The sequence below is a fragment of the Macaca nemestrina genome, chromosome 5, assembly GCF_043159975.1.
Source record: "Macaca nemestrina isolate mMacNem1 chromosome 5, mMacNem.hap1, whole genome shotgun sequence".
Classification (NCBI taxonomy): domain Eukaryota; kingdom Metazoa; phylum Chordata; class Mammalia; order Primates; family Cercopithecidae; genus Macaca; species Macaca nemestrina.
Window position 1 is genome coordinate 47,702,712 of NC_092129.1, and position 16,212 is coordinate 47,718,923.

Consider the following 16,212-nt stretch of genomic DNA (forward strand, 5'->3'; position numbering starts at 1 on the left):
CATGAGGTCAAGAGACCGAGACCATCCTGGTCAACATGGTGAAACCCCATCTTCCCTAAAAATACAAAAATTAGCTAGGTGTGGTGGCATGCACCTGTAGTCCCAGTTACTTGGGAAGCTAAGGGAGGGGAATCACTTGAACCCGGGAGGCGGAGGTTGCAGTGAGCCGACATCATGTCACTGCACTGCAGCCTGGCAACAGAGCGAGACTCCATCTCAAAAAAAAAAAAAAAAAAAGCCATATATATGTTATACATTAATATAAAATATAAATATAACAGTATATATATAAGCATACATATATAAAATACATGTTTTATAAAATTCATAAAGTATTATATATTACTATAAAGTATAGCTTTATTTTACAGCTTAAAATCAGTGATTAGTAACATGACATCAAGGCTGTAAGAATCAGATGTCACAGAAATTTGGAAAAGATAAAAGGGTACATCTAAACAAAACAATTATAAAGTCTTCTTAATATGGAAAACAAAGCATATTTATAGGACAGTTTAAAAATGAAATGATTACCTGAACAGTTTAGAGCTCTCATGGGCATGATTGTCCTGACGCTTCCTGGATACAAAATAAATGCAGTTAGGAAAAATTGTTCCATTAAACCATACCATTGATACATACAAATACAAATTCCAATTTCCAGTTCATTATATAAAGGGTTCACAAAGCTATGTACCCTAAAACAAAAGCTAGAAACTGCTTCAGAAAGCATTACACCAGAAGAGTAAACCTTATATTGACACTGTGACTCAAAAATAACTCAGAGAAAATATTATAAAAACATCATGGTAATATTTTCTAAGATATACGATTATTACATATCAAACGTCTTAGTTATTTAAATGTAATCAGCCTAGTTCTAATTCCCTAGATACTAAAAGTTGAGAATAGTGGGAATTTTTTGTTTTGTTTTTTGAGACAGAGTCTCACTCTGGTGCCCAGGCTTGAGTACAGTGGTGGAATCACTGTTCATTGCAGCCTTGACCTCCCTGAGCTCAGGCGATCCTCCCACCTTAGGCTCCCAAGTAACTGGGATTAAAGGTGTACACCACTACACCCATCTAATTTTTGTATTTTTTGTAGAGATGAGGTCTTGCCATATTGCCCAGGCTGGTCTCAAACTCCTGGGCTCAAGCAATCTTGGTCTCCCAAAGTGTTAGGATTATAGGTGTGAGCCACCTCACCTGGCTGAAAATAGTGGGTTTTTTTGTTTAGTTTTTTTTTTTTTTTTTTTTCTGATAGGTTTGAATGTTTATGTTTAAAAAGAATAAATTTCCTTTTTAGGAAATTTACATAATGGCAAAGTGAAGGAGTCCTCTAGATGAGGGCCTATGATTCAGGAAGACTTGACAACTAAGTAATCATTCAATTTTAAGTGAATACTCAACTTCCTTAAGGCAGTGTTCAATGAGGTACCCAGAGGATTCTGAGAACTTCAATGATAAACTGTATCAACTGTCATAAAACCTCAGATGTTTCCTTGATAGGCAATGTGTCAGTTTATCAAAATAAAAAAGATCATACACATTGACCTAGAAATTCCACTGCTGGAAATATATCCTTACAGGTGTCCTTGTACAAGTGCACACTAATATATGTACAAGAACTGCTTAAATAAATTATGGCTCAATTATAAAACTGAGGCATTTGAAAAAGTACAGCTATAAGTGCCAACATAGAAACTTGTTCAGAGAATAGTAACATTAAATGCAAGAAAAGCTTATTGCACCCTAGTATGAAGACACATTGTTAATTCTATGGGTGAAAAAGAGGAACAATTGATCAACAGAAAATTCCTGTGAGGATGCCAGACAGCATGGACACTAGCCTGATCAACATAGAGAAACTCCGTCTCTACTAAAAATACAAAAAATTAGCTGGGCGTGGTGGTGCATGCCTGTAATCCCAGCTACTTGGGAGGCTGAGGCAGGAGAATTGTTTGGACCCGGGAGGCAGAGGTTTCAGTGAGCCAAGATGGAGCCATTGCATTCCAGCCTGGGGAACAAGAGCAAAACTCCATCTCAAAAAAAAAAAAAAAAGAGTGGAACCTGGGATTCAGAGGAAAAGCAAAGAAAGGATTTTTACTTTTCATCTCATGACTTTCAGTAAGTTTAATTTTTGTTTATTTTTCTTAACATGAGCATGTTTATCTTTTTAAATAAAACACTGGTTAATAATTTTTAAAAATGCTACCATGCAGACGTACTGCAGATTCCTAAAGCAAAACTCAAATAGTAGTCTTACTTTCATGGGCAATTTTCTCCCTAACATAGAATTTGACTGTGATGATGATGATGAGAGAAGTTGGACTTTGAAAGGGGAAAAGCACCTGGAAATTCCCACAGGAACAGTAAGTCTTTGGGTGAGAAATCAGTAGCCCCCAGATATTTGTAGTAAGACATCTGTACTCAAAGATTCCTTCTCTTAATGGCCATGAAGCCTAAGAGATTTGTCAAGCAGCAGTCAAAAAACTAAACAAAGATATTAATTTCAGTTTGCTAAAAAGTTTTGCTGTTGGATTTAATTTTTTGCTGCGCAATAATTTTCTGTAGCATCCCTCTATAGAAAATGAGGCAAAAACTGAAGCAGAAGTGATGACCTCATAATATTCCAATGCAAATTTACTTCTGTCAATTCCAGGAACCATGCTAACAAGAAGAAGACACAATGTTGATTCTGAATTGGCTGACTGTGTTTAATTAACTAAATATTTAAGGTTCATGTAGACACAGCCTCTGTCAGATTTGCAGAGGTAAATAATATCCTCTAAAATGGAAGTATGCTACATCTCCAATTCAAGACAAGCATGTGTGAATCCTCAATTAGGACTCAGAGTTTGAAGTGAATAATTTCTAAGTTACTTTTCAGATTTAATATTGTATCATGGTATTGATCTATGCATGCAGTTCCACTGTTAATTATAACAATGATAATGGCTGTCATTTACTATATATTTACTATGGGCTGACACATACTGTTAAAGAGTTTCATGTACATTGTCTTATTTTATCTTCATTATACCCCTATGCTAAGGGTATTATTACACTTATTTTACAGTTGAGAATGATTCTTAGAGAGGTTGGGTTTCAGAACCAAAATGCAGATCTAAATTTGATGACTTCTAAGTCTAGGAGGACTCACCACCATTCTCCATTAAGTTTTATTCCAACTTAAAATAATACATCTTCAATAATATCTTCACCTAAATATTTTTACTTAACTTTAATATGTGAAATGTCTCAACTTTTAATGGTTCTGAGAGAATATAAATGAGCTCTGCATGTTTGTAGTACAAAAAAAAGGGCCCCAAAATGCCATTTCCTAGAAATAAAAAGTCCATAATTTAAATAATGTTCAAAATATGTATATTAAGTATTAATGAGAACAGCTTCTTGTAAGACTGTAATAAAGTCTCACAACAGACTGTTTTCTTTTGTTCTTTGAAAATCATTACTGTTTTTTTTTTAGAGGGTCTCACTTTCTTGTCCAGGCTGGACTCAGACTCATGGGCTCGAGGGATCCTCTGGCCCCTGCTTCCCAAGTAGCTCCCAAGCCACTGTGCCCAGCTTGGAAATCATTAGTTTTAAGGAAAATAAGAACGTTACAAGTGAAAATCAGGTATGTATCATTTTCCATCTTTTGGTTGACACAGAATATATAATTTTGCTCAAAACATAAACTTCACGGACTGGGCATGGTGGCTCACGCCTACAATCCTAGCACTTTGGGAGGTGGAGGCAGGTGGATCGCTTAAGCTTAGAAGTTCGAGACCAGCCCGGGCAAAACTCCATCTCTACAAAAAAATACAAAAATTAGCTGGGTGTGGTGGCATGTACCTGTAGTCTCAACTATTCAGGAGGCTGAGGTGGGAGAATCACTTGAGCCCAGCAGGTCGAGGCTGCAGTGAGCTATGATTGCAGCACTGCACTCCAGCCTGGGGAACAGAGTGAGACTCTATCTCAAAACAAACAAAAAAACAAAACAAAAACAGCATAAACTTCAAGTAATAAGTACATACAATTTTATAAAAAACAGGGCTGGAATAATTTATTTCATAAGTTATTCCATAAAATAAAATGTTTTCACTTAGCAATGAGGTAATACCTTTATAAATCAGACATTTAATTTTTATGGTTTAAAATAATAAAACCATTCTTATACACTAAGGGCATATCATCTAGTAGATGCATCAAATAAAATTCAGAAATAATATTCTGCTACTAGAGAATACACCAGAAGGTGAAAAACAGTGACTTACATAAAATTCAAAATCAGATATCCCATGGTCAGAACAAAACATGTCTAGACCATTAAGTTAACTGTTTAATTTTTAGGAGAAGGAGGCTAATCAGAAAAAAAGTCTTATCTATCATTTTATTTTAAAAAATCAATTTTGCTAAGTTTAACCTAGGATCTTTCTATATTCCAGCAGCACTTATTATCCAGAAAGTTTTTAAGATTCAAAACATTAACTCAATTATGCAAATAGCTTCTGTCAAGAAAATCTCTTCCTTCTAAATTTCTAAGACAAGCCTACCCAAGATGCCCCACCATTTTACCACCATTTTATCATCTAGCTAGATGATATCCCACGCCATGCTTTCTCTCCTGGGTTGTGCCGGAAGAGCGTCCATCTTTGTGCCTAAGCTGGAGGTCCCAGCCCTACAGGGATCCCTCCTCTGATTCACAATGTCTAGTTTTTCACTTCAGTGGAAGACTTACTAGGGAACTAGAAATCATGCTTATTTCACATGAACCTTTCACATTTGATTTGAAACATGTTTGAGGATGTCTTTTTCTCTCCAACACTATCCTTGGGGAGCCTTTGACTAACTACTGTCCATAAAATCAAGTCTCTTCTTGGAGTTTCTGAGACACACAGAGAAAGGTAGGTGGGAGAGAAAGTGAGTGATGGCTTCTTTTTGGAATTTATTGATCATATTTATGAACCATTAAAAATATGGACTATTTGTATTAGTCATTTTTCTACAGCTGCTTATCCTGGAAACTGAAAAGATTCTGCAATGGAAATTGTATGCATCATAATCTATTACTGAACATGGCATGACTTTCTCTTTAAAAACGAGCAGGATTTGGGAGGGTTTGAAAGTTTCTCTGCTACTCCACTCAAATTATACTGAGGAAAACAAATTCACTTTAAAAACAATTGGGTTTTCCAAGTTTAATTCAAGGTTAGATAATGGCATTTGTCTTGTTTTGTTAGGTGACACTTTTACTAAGCAACCTAACTCTTCCAAATGACATAAATTCGTGAGCTTCCATTTTATTACTGAAATGTATAAAAATGCTTATAGATAAGAAAACATTTTAATAAGTATGTTAGAGAAGGAAATCTATATTAAATGAATCATTAAGTCTAGGAAAATACTTTCTTTGGACTTCATAATATTATTATAAATCATTAAATGTACCATTGTATCTACCTGCAATTTTAGTTTAATTTCTTCAACAGAGATCTACTTAGAACTATAAAGATCTATAGTAATATGGTTAATTATAGCTACAGCATTTCTCTATGACTGTGTAGAGTCAATTCATTTTTCAGATTCTCTAATAGTCCATTAAAAATATATACCAGGTTTCCTAATCAATTGATACATCAAAAAATGCAGTAGGAGAGTAATTCTCATATGCAAACAGTGAGTTATCACTTTATTCACTGATATTTCCTTTTATGGTAACCAAACCCACACAAAGTCATTTTTGGCACCCACTGCCAACAAAGGAGCGGAATTCCAAATACAGTTTTGCATTCACAGTTAAAATTTTCTCTAGTGGGTTTTGAGTGCTATGAAAGGAGTAAGATAATTGACTGGATAATAAAAGTCAGGGGATATGACTCTGGGTTTCCTGTGGATACTGCTACAGCCCACAGGAGTCCTCCAGTCAATAAAGACAGACATTGTCTGGCAGGCTCATCACACTTTTCAGAGGGGGATCATGTAAACAAAGAGATTACCTCTGCATGGCTATTTCGGTGGTAATAGAACTAAAGGAATTGAAGTGAAAGAAAATATTACAGGGAAGAGCTGGCATTCTTCTAGAAGTGTGCCTTCTCCTTTGGCCACTCTTCAGAGTCCCACTCAAATAAGTTTGGTACCCAGTTAAATAATGTCCTCAGACAAGCTCCCAAAGGAAAGACACAGAAACAGCCTCCTGGATGGACCTCCTCAGAGGTCTCTTCAGGATAACGACTGGGTGGGATTGGCAGGAAGACAGGCTTGCTCTGCAGAAGAATAAAGACCTACAGTACCCAAGGTTGTCAATCTGGGATCTTTTGCTTAGAAAAATATTATCTCAGAAAAGACTTTACCTCAGGAAATTAGTCATTACTTGAGTGGTGGCAAAAGTCAAGTGAGCATTAAATAATGACATCCTAAATAATGATGGTATAAAAAGGACTGGCAGCAAACACAGCTTCTCCACTTCCAACATTTAAAAAATAAAACATTTTTTAAAATGTACATGGTCACTTGCTCTTTTCTTGAGGATTTGGTGGTATGACACTTACAAACATTTGGTCTTTTCTTGAGGATTTGGTAGTATGACACTTGTAAACAAAATATGTGTATTATGGTAATAATTAGTGAATGACATTTTAGAAGGGACATCATTGTGTTTGTTATTAAAATGCCATAGATCAATTGTAAAATCTTTAAAAAAACGCATGAACACCTCAGGGCATCGCAGTTGTAACACTGATCCCACGGGTCACTTAGACACTTATTGCCCAACCACCGCTCAGAGCACACATGCTCAGAGAGTATGGGATGAGGGAAAAAAGGAACTACCAAGAAAGAAGGCATGACGAGTGCCAGAGTCCAGCTGAATAAAGACTTATTTCCACAGGAGGATTTTTTAAAAGGTGCCTTCCTGAGAGCCAAATTCATTATAAAGGCTTCTTTTAGTAAAAATTCCCATAACAACCTCAGTTCCCTCCAAAATGAGCAAGTTGCCACTATATGGAGAAAACTATATTATATATAATCCTGCCAAGCAATACAGAAAATTTTTGGAGAAGAGTAAAAATATTGTGATGATCATCCTCTAATTTGATGTAATTAAAATCTAGTTTGATATTTAAAACCTAATGAGAAACAATCATATTTTTCAATGTGGGCTGCAATGCAGGCATCATTGTATATATTTGTAGAGTTTGCCTATTTAGTCAAGATATTTATGATTTATTTTGACTACAGCATGCTGCTTTTAATATTTTGTCATGCCTTTTAAAATAATTTTTTAAATTGTGATTTCACCTTTCTACTGAGATGTTTTCTCATTATATAGCAAAAGTTATTAGGATTTACTAAGTAGAGTCTCACATGAAAATAAACTTTGTCAGAAATAAATTCTGTGAAATAAAGCTATTTTAATTATAACAATGATAATTAATTATAATTAAGACTGGTGGGCTGGGCGCGGTGGCTCACGCCTGTAATCCCAGCACTTTGGGAGGCCGAGGTCAAGAGATCGAGACCATCCTGGCCAACATGGTGAAACCCTGTCTCTACTAAAAATACAAAAATGAGCCAGGCATGGTATCAGGTGCCTGTAGTCCCAGATACTTGGGAGGCTGAGGCAGGAGAATCACTTGAACCCAGAAGGCAGAGGTTGCAGTGAGCCGAGATTGTGCCTCTGCACTCCAGCCTAGCTAGCGACAGAGCAAGACTCCATCTCAAAAAAAAAAAAAAAAAAAAGACTAGTCTACTATGAAAAACAAAATACAACAAAACAACATTTTTCTCTCTAGATGGAAAATAATATATTGTTTCCTCCCTGATTTGATGACAAAATCAGTTTATATATGAGCCCATGGTCGGCCAAAACAGCTTTTCAAGTTTAATGTAACACGAGAATAAGAATAAATAAATTTTAGTTATTAACCTGTTATCCGCATATCAAAAAACTGCATCACAACCGTCTTTGATTTCCAAGATGCCAACTCTCCTCACAGGAGCTCATGCACAACTTCTGGGAATCTAAAAGATGAAAAAGAAGATTTAAAAGATGATGACACCTGTCATGAGTTTAATAAGCATGCTCATTCTTCTTCACCACAGAACCTACCTTCCTTTAGGAAAGAAAATTTGGAACTGGATCTCTCAATAAGCTATTTCCCCCCCACAAGAAAGAATTTCCTTTCTTTTAACATAGTTTAAATCTTTTGAATAAATACTTGTATTTAAAAGGAATTCCCTGTAACAGTGAAATGCTAGAGTTAAAACTTCAAGTATCAGAACTAGAAATTGTGTCATTGTAGTCCATGATACGGTTCTGCCATAAAGCTGAGATTTCCAAAGAACATCTTTTTTTTTTTCTTTTTTTTTTTTTTTGTTAAATTATACTTTAAGTTCTAGGGTACATGTGCATAACGTGCAGGTTTGTTACATATGTATACTTGTGCCATGTTGGTGTGCTGTACCCATCAACTCGTCAGCACCCATCAACTCATCATTTACATCAGGTATAACTCCCAATGCAATCCCTACCCCCTCCCTTCTCCCCGTGATAGGCCCCGGTGTGTGATGTTCCCCTTCCCGAGTCCAAGTGATCTCATTGTTCAGTTCCCACCTACGAGTGAGAACATGCAGTGTTTGGTTTTCTGTTCTTGTGATAGTTTGCTGAGAATGATACTGGGTATATACCCAAACAATTATAAACCATGCTGCTATAAAGACACATGCACACATATGTTTATTGCGGCACTATTCACAATAGCAAAGACTTGGAATCAACCCAAATGTCCATCAGTGACAGACTGGATTAAGAAAATGTGGCACATATACAACATGGAATACTATGCAGCCATAAAAAAGGATGAGTTTGTGTCCTTTGTAGGGACATGAATGCAACCAGAAACCAAAGAACATCTTTAGGTGTATCAGCAACTAAACTTTGCAGGTGAAGTCTTAGATAACCTCGTTGTAAATTTGTTTCTATAGTTTATTTCAGCAATGTTATAGTTTGTGCTAAAATTAAATTCTGAAATAGGAATCCAAACCCAACCAAAGCAAAATTCAGACTTTCCAAAGTCTAGTAAGTAATGAAGAAAGGAACTTTTCATATATAGAATTAATATTTATTCAAGTATGATCCAAAGAAATGCATGGAAGGTCAAACTACCTAATCCAAATAGATTAATCAATGATCTTAACAGAGTTTATCTCCCAGTGTAAAAGACCTACTTAAAAATATTATTATGATACCCATAATTGTATATTTGTTATTTTTTTAAAAAATTGCTCTTTCTTCCTGACAAGTTATTACAAAACTCTTGTAAGAATAACTAAAGCATTAAACAACAGTTAAAATGTGCGTTCCTGCAGTACCACTTCATGTGAACATTCAAAGTGTTTAAAGGAAGTAGTTTGCTTTAGTTTCCCCCTCATTTCTGCACATCACTGTGGTAGCACTTCAGGACACCCTGTGCACTTGAGACATGAATCATTATAAGCAAGTAGGCCCACTCGGTTCCTCAAAAGACACAAAAGGTGCAAAAATAGCTTCTGCAATTGAAGGAAGAACCACGTCAGTAACCAGATGAATGTGGGTGGTCACATAAGATTCTGGTGCTGCAAAGGGCAAATTATTAAGCAAATGCTAGATTTATTTTCTTTTTTAAACTTTATTCTTCTTGCCTGAAATCAACGGTTTGCTGGTACCCAAAGTGACACCTAACAAGGTCTACTATTCTCAAAATTGAAACTTTCATCAACGCTAAAGAGCATGATTCATTAACATAGAAGGAATAGAGGCGATATCCTAAAAAATACACATTTTCTATAAGATAATTAACTGTAGGTTTAACACACTAAATATCACATCTTTTTTAAAAAATCAAATAAAAGCACTTCAAAAAACACCACAAAAACTATAATCTAGTCTAAAGTAAAGCATGGCATTCCTCAAAAAAAAAAAAAAAAGAGAAAGAAAGAAAGAAAAAAGAAATCACTGAGTTATTTTGTACTCCAAACAAAATACACCCAAGACATAAATGGGCCAATGTTCTAAAGAGACAGATATTTATAGGGAGCCTTAACTTGCAGTAGTCAGTGACTACCTCTGACTGGTAATCTCACAGTCACCAAATTAAGAGGCAAGAAGGTAAAAGAAGAGCTTAATTTTCAGTAGGCCAGCCAATCTCCCTTCCCCTACAGAAATCATCATTCCTACCAGCAGCATCCACAGGCAAAACAGAGCACGTGAGTGCCCCCCAACAAGCTGTGATGGGACAGCATTCCCAGTTCTGACTCGCTTTTCCAGTCTTACTTTCTAAGATGATGGCTACTGGAAATGGTAAACATTCCTTTCATGACATGTACATGTATTTGAAATTATAGATTACAGATGATTCCCCATTTCACCTGGTAAGAGGATTCGAAAACTGGTTCTGTTGCATCACTCATGACCTTTTAAATGTTTGGGTTTCTCTTGAAGAAGAGAATGGTAATCATGTTATACTTATCTTTACCTTACAGAAAGTTCCAGATAATTAGTGTGATTTTAAAGCAAAGATGCAAATGATATTAACATGAAAGATATGATATCAATTTTGGCATTTCTGCACAAATCATTTTGTTATAAATTGAAATCAGTAATGGCCTCTACAATGGGACTTGGTTATTGTTATTATTGAAATGGAGATATGGAGATGCCATCTCAGAAATTTATTTTTTGCATTAATTTTAAGTGAGTTTTTGTGTCTCTATTTCTCCATCAAAATAAAAGAAAAACCTTTCATCAAACAGCTCTTGAGAATGTATTATGACAACTCATGCTCCTCTTCTCAAGAAATCAACAGTTTACATAGTATGTTATTAAAGAAATGGACTAAAGGAGGAAAGATGATTATTTCTTTAACTTTGCTTTTAGGTTGTTAGATTCACAAGAACTTACCAGGTAATGAAACCTTAATATTTAATAAAACAAACAAGTTTTCAGAAATAGTGCTAATGAATCTTGATAAATATCCCAAGGTCATTTAAAATTCCTTCCTAAATATGAGGTAAAAATTATATTTCACTGTACCACATACAGGATGGTTTTTCTGTCGACCTGCAGGTTGAAAGAGACCCTTGAAAATATTTTCCAATCCTCCATCTCCTATTTGTAATAAACACTTGGAAGATTTGAGTATTACTGTTTCTATCCCAGTGGTTTCTCAGCCTTCCCATTCTTAGAAGAGAAAAAATCCTTGGCATTAGTTACTTGTTCTTGGATGCTTATGGGTTATTACTATTAAGCTAAGCAAGAGTCAAGCTACTGATTGATAGATGATAGATAGACATTTAAGAAATATCCATTGTTAGTGGGATTGTCTTTTTCCATTCTCTACTTTTCCAAATTGTTTCAAAACAAGTTATAGTTAATGCTTTAATATGACTCTTACATGAATCTAGCAAGAGGTGAAGGTTTCATTGGCAGAACTCGCAAGTACCTCCCATCACCCTTGTTTTTTCTGAGGTTAAATAAATATACACTATATCACAATTTTAGGAGAAGAGCTGATAAGGTAAACCAGTTACACTTTAGATGAGCATTATTATAATTAAAAACAGTCATTATTGGCTGGGTATAGTGGCTCACACCTGTAATCCCAGCACTTTGGGAGGATTGCGTAAGACCAGGAGGTTGAGACCAGTCTGGGCAACATAGCAAGACTCTATCTCTGCAAAAAAAATTTAGGCAGGTGTGGTGGTGCACATCTGTAGTCCCTGTTACTTGGGAGGCTGAGGTGAGAAGATCATTTGAACCCAGGAGCTTGTGGCTACAGTGAGCTATAACTGCACCAGCCTGGGGGATAGAGTGAGACCCTGTCTCAAAAAAAAAAAAAAAAAAAAATCAAAACAACAACAATGAAAATAATTCTTACAAAAATGGAAAAATGGCAAATAGGAACTGGAAACAAGATATGATAGCTTTATTTCTCAGTAAAAAGGAGTGTTTAAGTATTACATGTTTAAAAGAATGAACACTACTCTTCACTCAAGAGACACTTTACTCTTATAGTAGGGAATAGAAAAAATTCAAAAGTAGCGACTACAGATGGGAGAAGAGCACTGAAAGAGACATCAATGTTCAAGAGATACTCCACCAATTTCACACGGTTTTTGTAGAGGCATCTTTTCCTCTCTACAAAAAAAAAAAAAAAAAAGACTCTAAATGGGCCCATTGTTCCACTTTGGAGTGCCTAGAGTGGCAAAGAAAGAAGAGGCTGGGAAGGACTAGAGAAGGCAGGTACAGGATAGACAACACACATACACACACACACACACATTGACAGGATAACTATAAGCTAGATCTTTAGAAATATTTTTGATATAAAGGTAACGAATGAGGTTGGTGATGAAATGTAAAAAAGAAAACATATTAAAGGGACATGACTAGGGAAAGAGAAACGTGGTAGTTTTGGAACATGGGGCAATTCATTCCCCGAACAACTCTGTAGAAGGTTTTGAAAAGTCAAGAAGGTGCGTGGAAAGAAGGATTCCCACAGAGTTTTCATAATAGGAGGCTGGGGCAAATTGAGTCCAAATTATCCAGAAACTGCCCATAAAAATGATACCAAAGCTACATATAGTCTATTGCTGATTCTCAGCAGGTAGTGCAGGAGCACAGAAAAGATAGGAAACAAAGCATTGCGTAAATTAAAACTAGTGAAAACAAACAAAAACAGGTAATGTGCATTAGAAATTGTAACTTAAGCCTCTTTAAATAGGATTTCTGATTATTCTATGATACTTTAAGACATTTACTGAATGCCTACGATGTGCCAGAAATGGGCTATATTTACACAATACAGAAAAAGAAAAGACAAGCATTGCATTTAAGAGCTCAGAGCTGGCTGGGTGTGGTGGCTCACACCTGTAATCCCAGCACTTTGGGAGGCCCAGGCAGGCAGATCACTTGAGGTCAGGACTTCAAGACCAGCCTGGCCAACATGGTGAAACCCCGTTTCTACTAAAAATCCAAAAATTAGGACGGGCACGTGGTGGCTCATGCCTGTAATCCCAGCACTTTGGGAGGCCGAGGCTGGCGGATCACGAGGTCAGGAGATTGAGACAATCCTGGCAAACACGGTGAAACCCCATCTCTACTAAAAATACAAAAAAGTTAGCCGGGCATAGTGACGGGCGCCTATAGTCCCAGCTTCTCGGGAGGCTGAGGCAGGAGAATGGCATGAACCCGGGAGGCAGCGGAGCTTGCAGTGAGCCGAGATCGCGCCACTGCACTCCAGCGTGGGCGACAGAGCAAGATTCCGTCTCAAAAACAAACAAACAAACAAACAAACAAACCCACAAAAATTAGCTGGGTGTGGTGGTTGGAACCTGCAATCCCAACTACTCGGGCGGCTGAGGCAGGAAAATCACTTGAACCCCAGGAGGCAGAGGTTGCAGTGAGCCGAGATCACACCACTGCACTCCAGCCTGGGCAACAGAGCAAGACTCCATCTCAAAAACAAAAACAAAAACAAAACAAACAAACAGAAAAGAGTTCAGAGCTTCAGGAGGTAGTGATATTTGTGAATTCATTCAACAAATGACATAAATATAAACAGATTACAAGGGAGATTGCAAGAGGGAATGGTCACTCCTTTCTGGAAAGTTAGAAAAGGTTTTCTAGATGTAACGACACTGAACTTCATATTTAAAGAAAACTATATATGCTAATATATAGAAATGCACAGTTATCAATGTTAGATTTAGAAACAAATACATTTGTCAGATGAAATAAAAATACAAGACTCTACCATTCTGGTTTCTCTATGGTTGTATATACTTTATTCTAGTGTGGTGGAATGTTGGTTCATGAGGATGCTTGGGGAATAAGGTGTTCTAGCTAATACAACCTTATGGCTAGGTAAAGACCACAGATAAATCATTTTTTGTTAAACATCTGGTAGTAATTTACTTTCAAAAGTACGCTAGCTTTTGCCTTGAGTTAATTACAGTCTACTAACCATAGTTTAATCTTCCTTTGATGATTCAGGATCATATAGCGTTCTCTAGTCATTCTGCATCTTGGCTGTGCTTATCTGATATTGACCATGCAAACTTCTCCCAACATGTGTCCTTAAAACACATGTCATGTTTTCTAAGATAAGAGCTATAATCTAGGTTTGTTTCCTTGACCCAGTTTGACACCACGTAAGTCATATACCTGACTAACTTGATTTTAGGAGCAAATATATAACTACAAACTTCTATTACTATTTAAATGTTTAGCTTATTCTAAATAATATAGGCAGTGTTTAGGGCTGTGGAATAATTTAGAAACCATTGAATTTAATCAATCAGGCAACTAACAAATGAACCAGAGAAGTCAAAAGACTTGCTTAGGGACCCACAGCTCATTATGATAGTTCTGGTCTACAGCTTAGGTCTTTAAACTGTCAAGTCAATTATTTTCCATTATCCACACTACGTCCTCTTATTCAAAGTTTATTTATCTAACCCTATTGCAGAAATCGATTGAATGAGTAAAGAAGTTAAAAATGAAGAATTAATAATTTTGAAATTCAAATGAGCAAAGATATGTATAATCCACAATCAAAGAAACAGAAAATAACAGTAGTTAAGGACCAATGCTCCACTGAACTGTTTACCAATTTTTATAGTAAATAAAAATCAATTCAACAAAAATTTTAATTTTTCCAAAATGAGTAAATGATAGAAAAATTAGAAGTAAAGATAATCAATTTCTACAAGCAGTGCATTATTTAGTATCCAAAGCAAAAATAATTACCTAATTTACAACCAGTTTTCAGTATAAGCTATTTTCTAAGATTTTTATGTTCTTATAATGAAAATTTTAAAGTAAATATTTTAAGGAGAGTTATGAGATCATCTTCCTAAAAGCAAAGATAGCTCTTTCATTGAGAGTCAATGGAGGTAAGCCCCTTGTTCACAATACCAAAATTTCACCTAGGAGACCTGTGAAGACATGGTAACACCACCTCCACAGGCAATACTTCTGCTGCATTGGTTTTGCAAAAGGGCAGAGCCAAGTAGATGTTTTGTATAATTAAAAATATTTTTTTGTTTTCTCTTTTGTGATACATTTTCTCATTTTTATTTTTTTTCCTTCCCTTCAATTTCCTCTATCTTATTCCTTAATATGATGGTAGGTAAATAACTACTTCTAGCCAAGCCATCTTAAACATTTACTCTTTAACTAAATATTTGGAGAGACAGGGATAAAAGCAAATAAGGTTTATTTGACTACCATACTCTAGTGAGAAGTATGTATGACACAACAAAGTCATAACTCCAATGTATTGTTTTCTCAAGTTTTATCATTTACAATGCTTATGTTTACTATTTGGTTGCTGCAGATATACATAAATAAGGTCATGATTCTCCAATTTTCTTTTTACTCCTAGGTATGCCAAGACTAGCATAAAGAAAGGCCGCTGTTAACTTTGGATTATGTACACAAAGAGAACAGAGAAATCAAATCATAAAATATGCATTATATTCATAAGTATTCATATAACAGGCTGACCTTGCCTGAAGAAAATCCATCTTTGAGGGAAGATCCTCCTGCATCAGTGGAAATAATACCCAAAGCAATGAAAGTACAGCTGAAAATTTGAATTGCATCCCACATTTCATGGTACAAATGATTCTCAGATGTGATGAAAAAGAAAATTGTCTTCAGTCTACCTATAGTAGGTCTACACACAATAAAAATCTCTCAAAAACAAATCAAGGCAAAGCCTACGACATATCATATAACCTAATCAGACAGACCCTATCTACTTCTAATAACTGAGCTGCTGAAAGAATCAATTCTATTTCCTCTCTTGACAATTTTCCTAGAGAGTGGGGAAATTGGTCTGTGTGCCTGTGTAGAGATATACAACCTCAGGAAACCAAAGAACAAATCTGGACTCACACTGTCCCAGGTTCTATAAGGTACATAGGGTAAGTGGATACTATCTCTCAAGACTTCAGAAATTGACATGAGGTTAGCACACAGCAAATAACCTGAACATCAGTTGTTGTCAGAGATTAGGAACCATATGATCAAAAATGGCTTGAACAACCAGGAAAGACTAGACAGAGGGAAGTGGCTCAAGTGGAAGCCATGATTTACACAAATGAATTAACCAGATAAAGCTTTATTATTACCTGTGCTACATGGTTATTCAGGTACCTCCTTGAC

At 35.9% G+C, this 16,212-nt stretch overlaps 1 protein-coding gene across 1 annotated transcript in view; it reads right to left on the reverse strand.

The window, feature by feature from the left end:
- Window positions 1–16,212, reverse strand: part of LOC105465749 (HIVEP zinc finger 2) — an 88,199-nt gene that overhangs the window by 24,395 nt on the left and 47,592 nt on the right. The window contains exons 2-3 of the mRNA XM_071096526.1: window positions 7,930–8,024; window positions 535–579 (exon numbers count right to left, since the gene is read on the reverse strand). The gene's annotated coding sequence lies outside the window, so the exon portion shown is untranslated. The remainder of the gene's footprint in view (window positions 1–534; window positions 580–7,929; window positions 8,025–16,212) is intronic.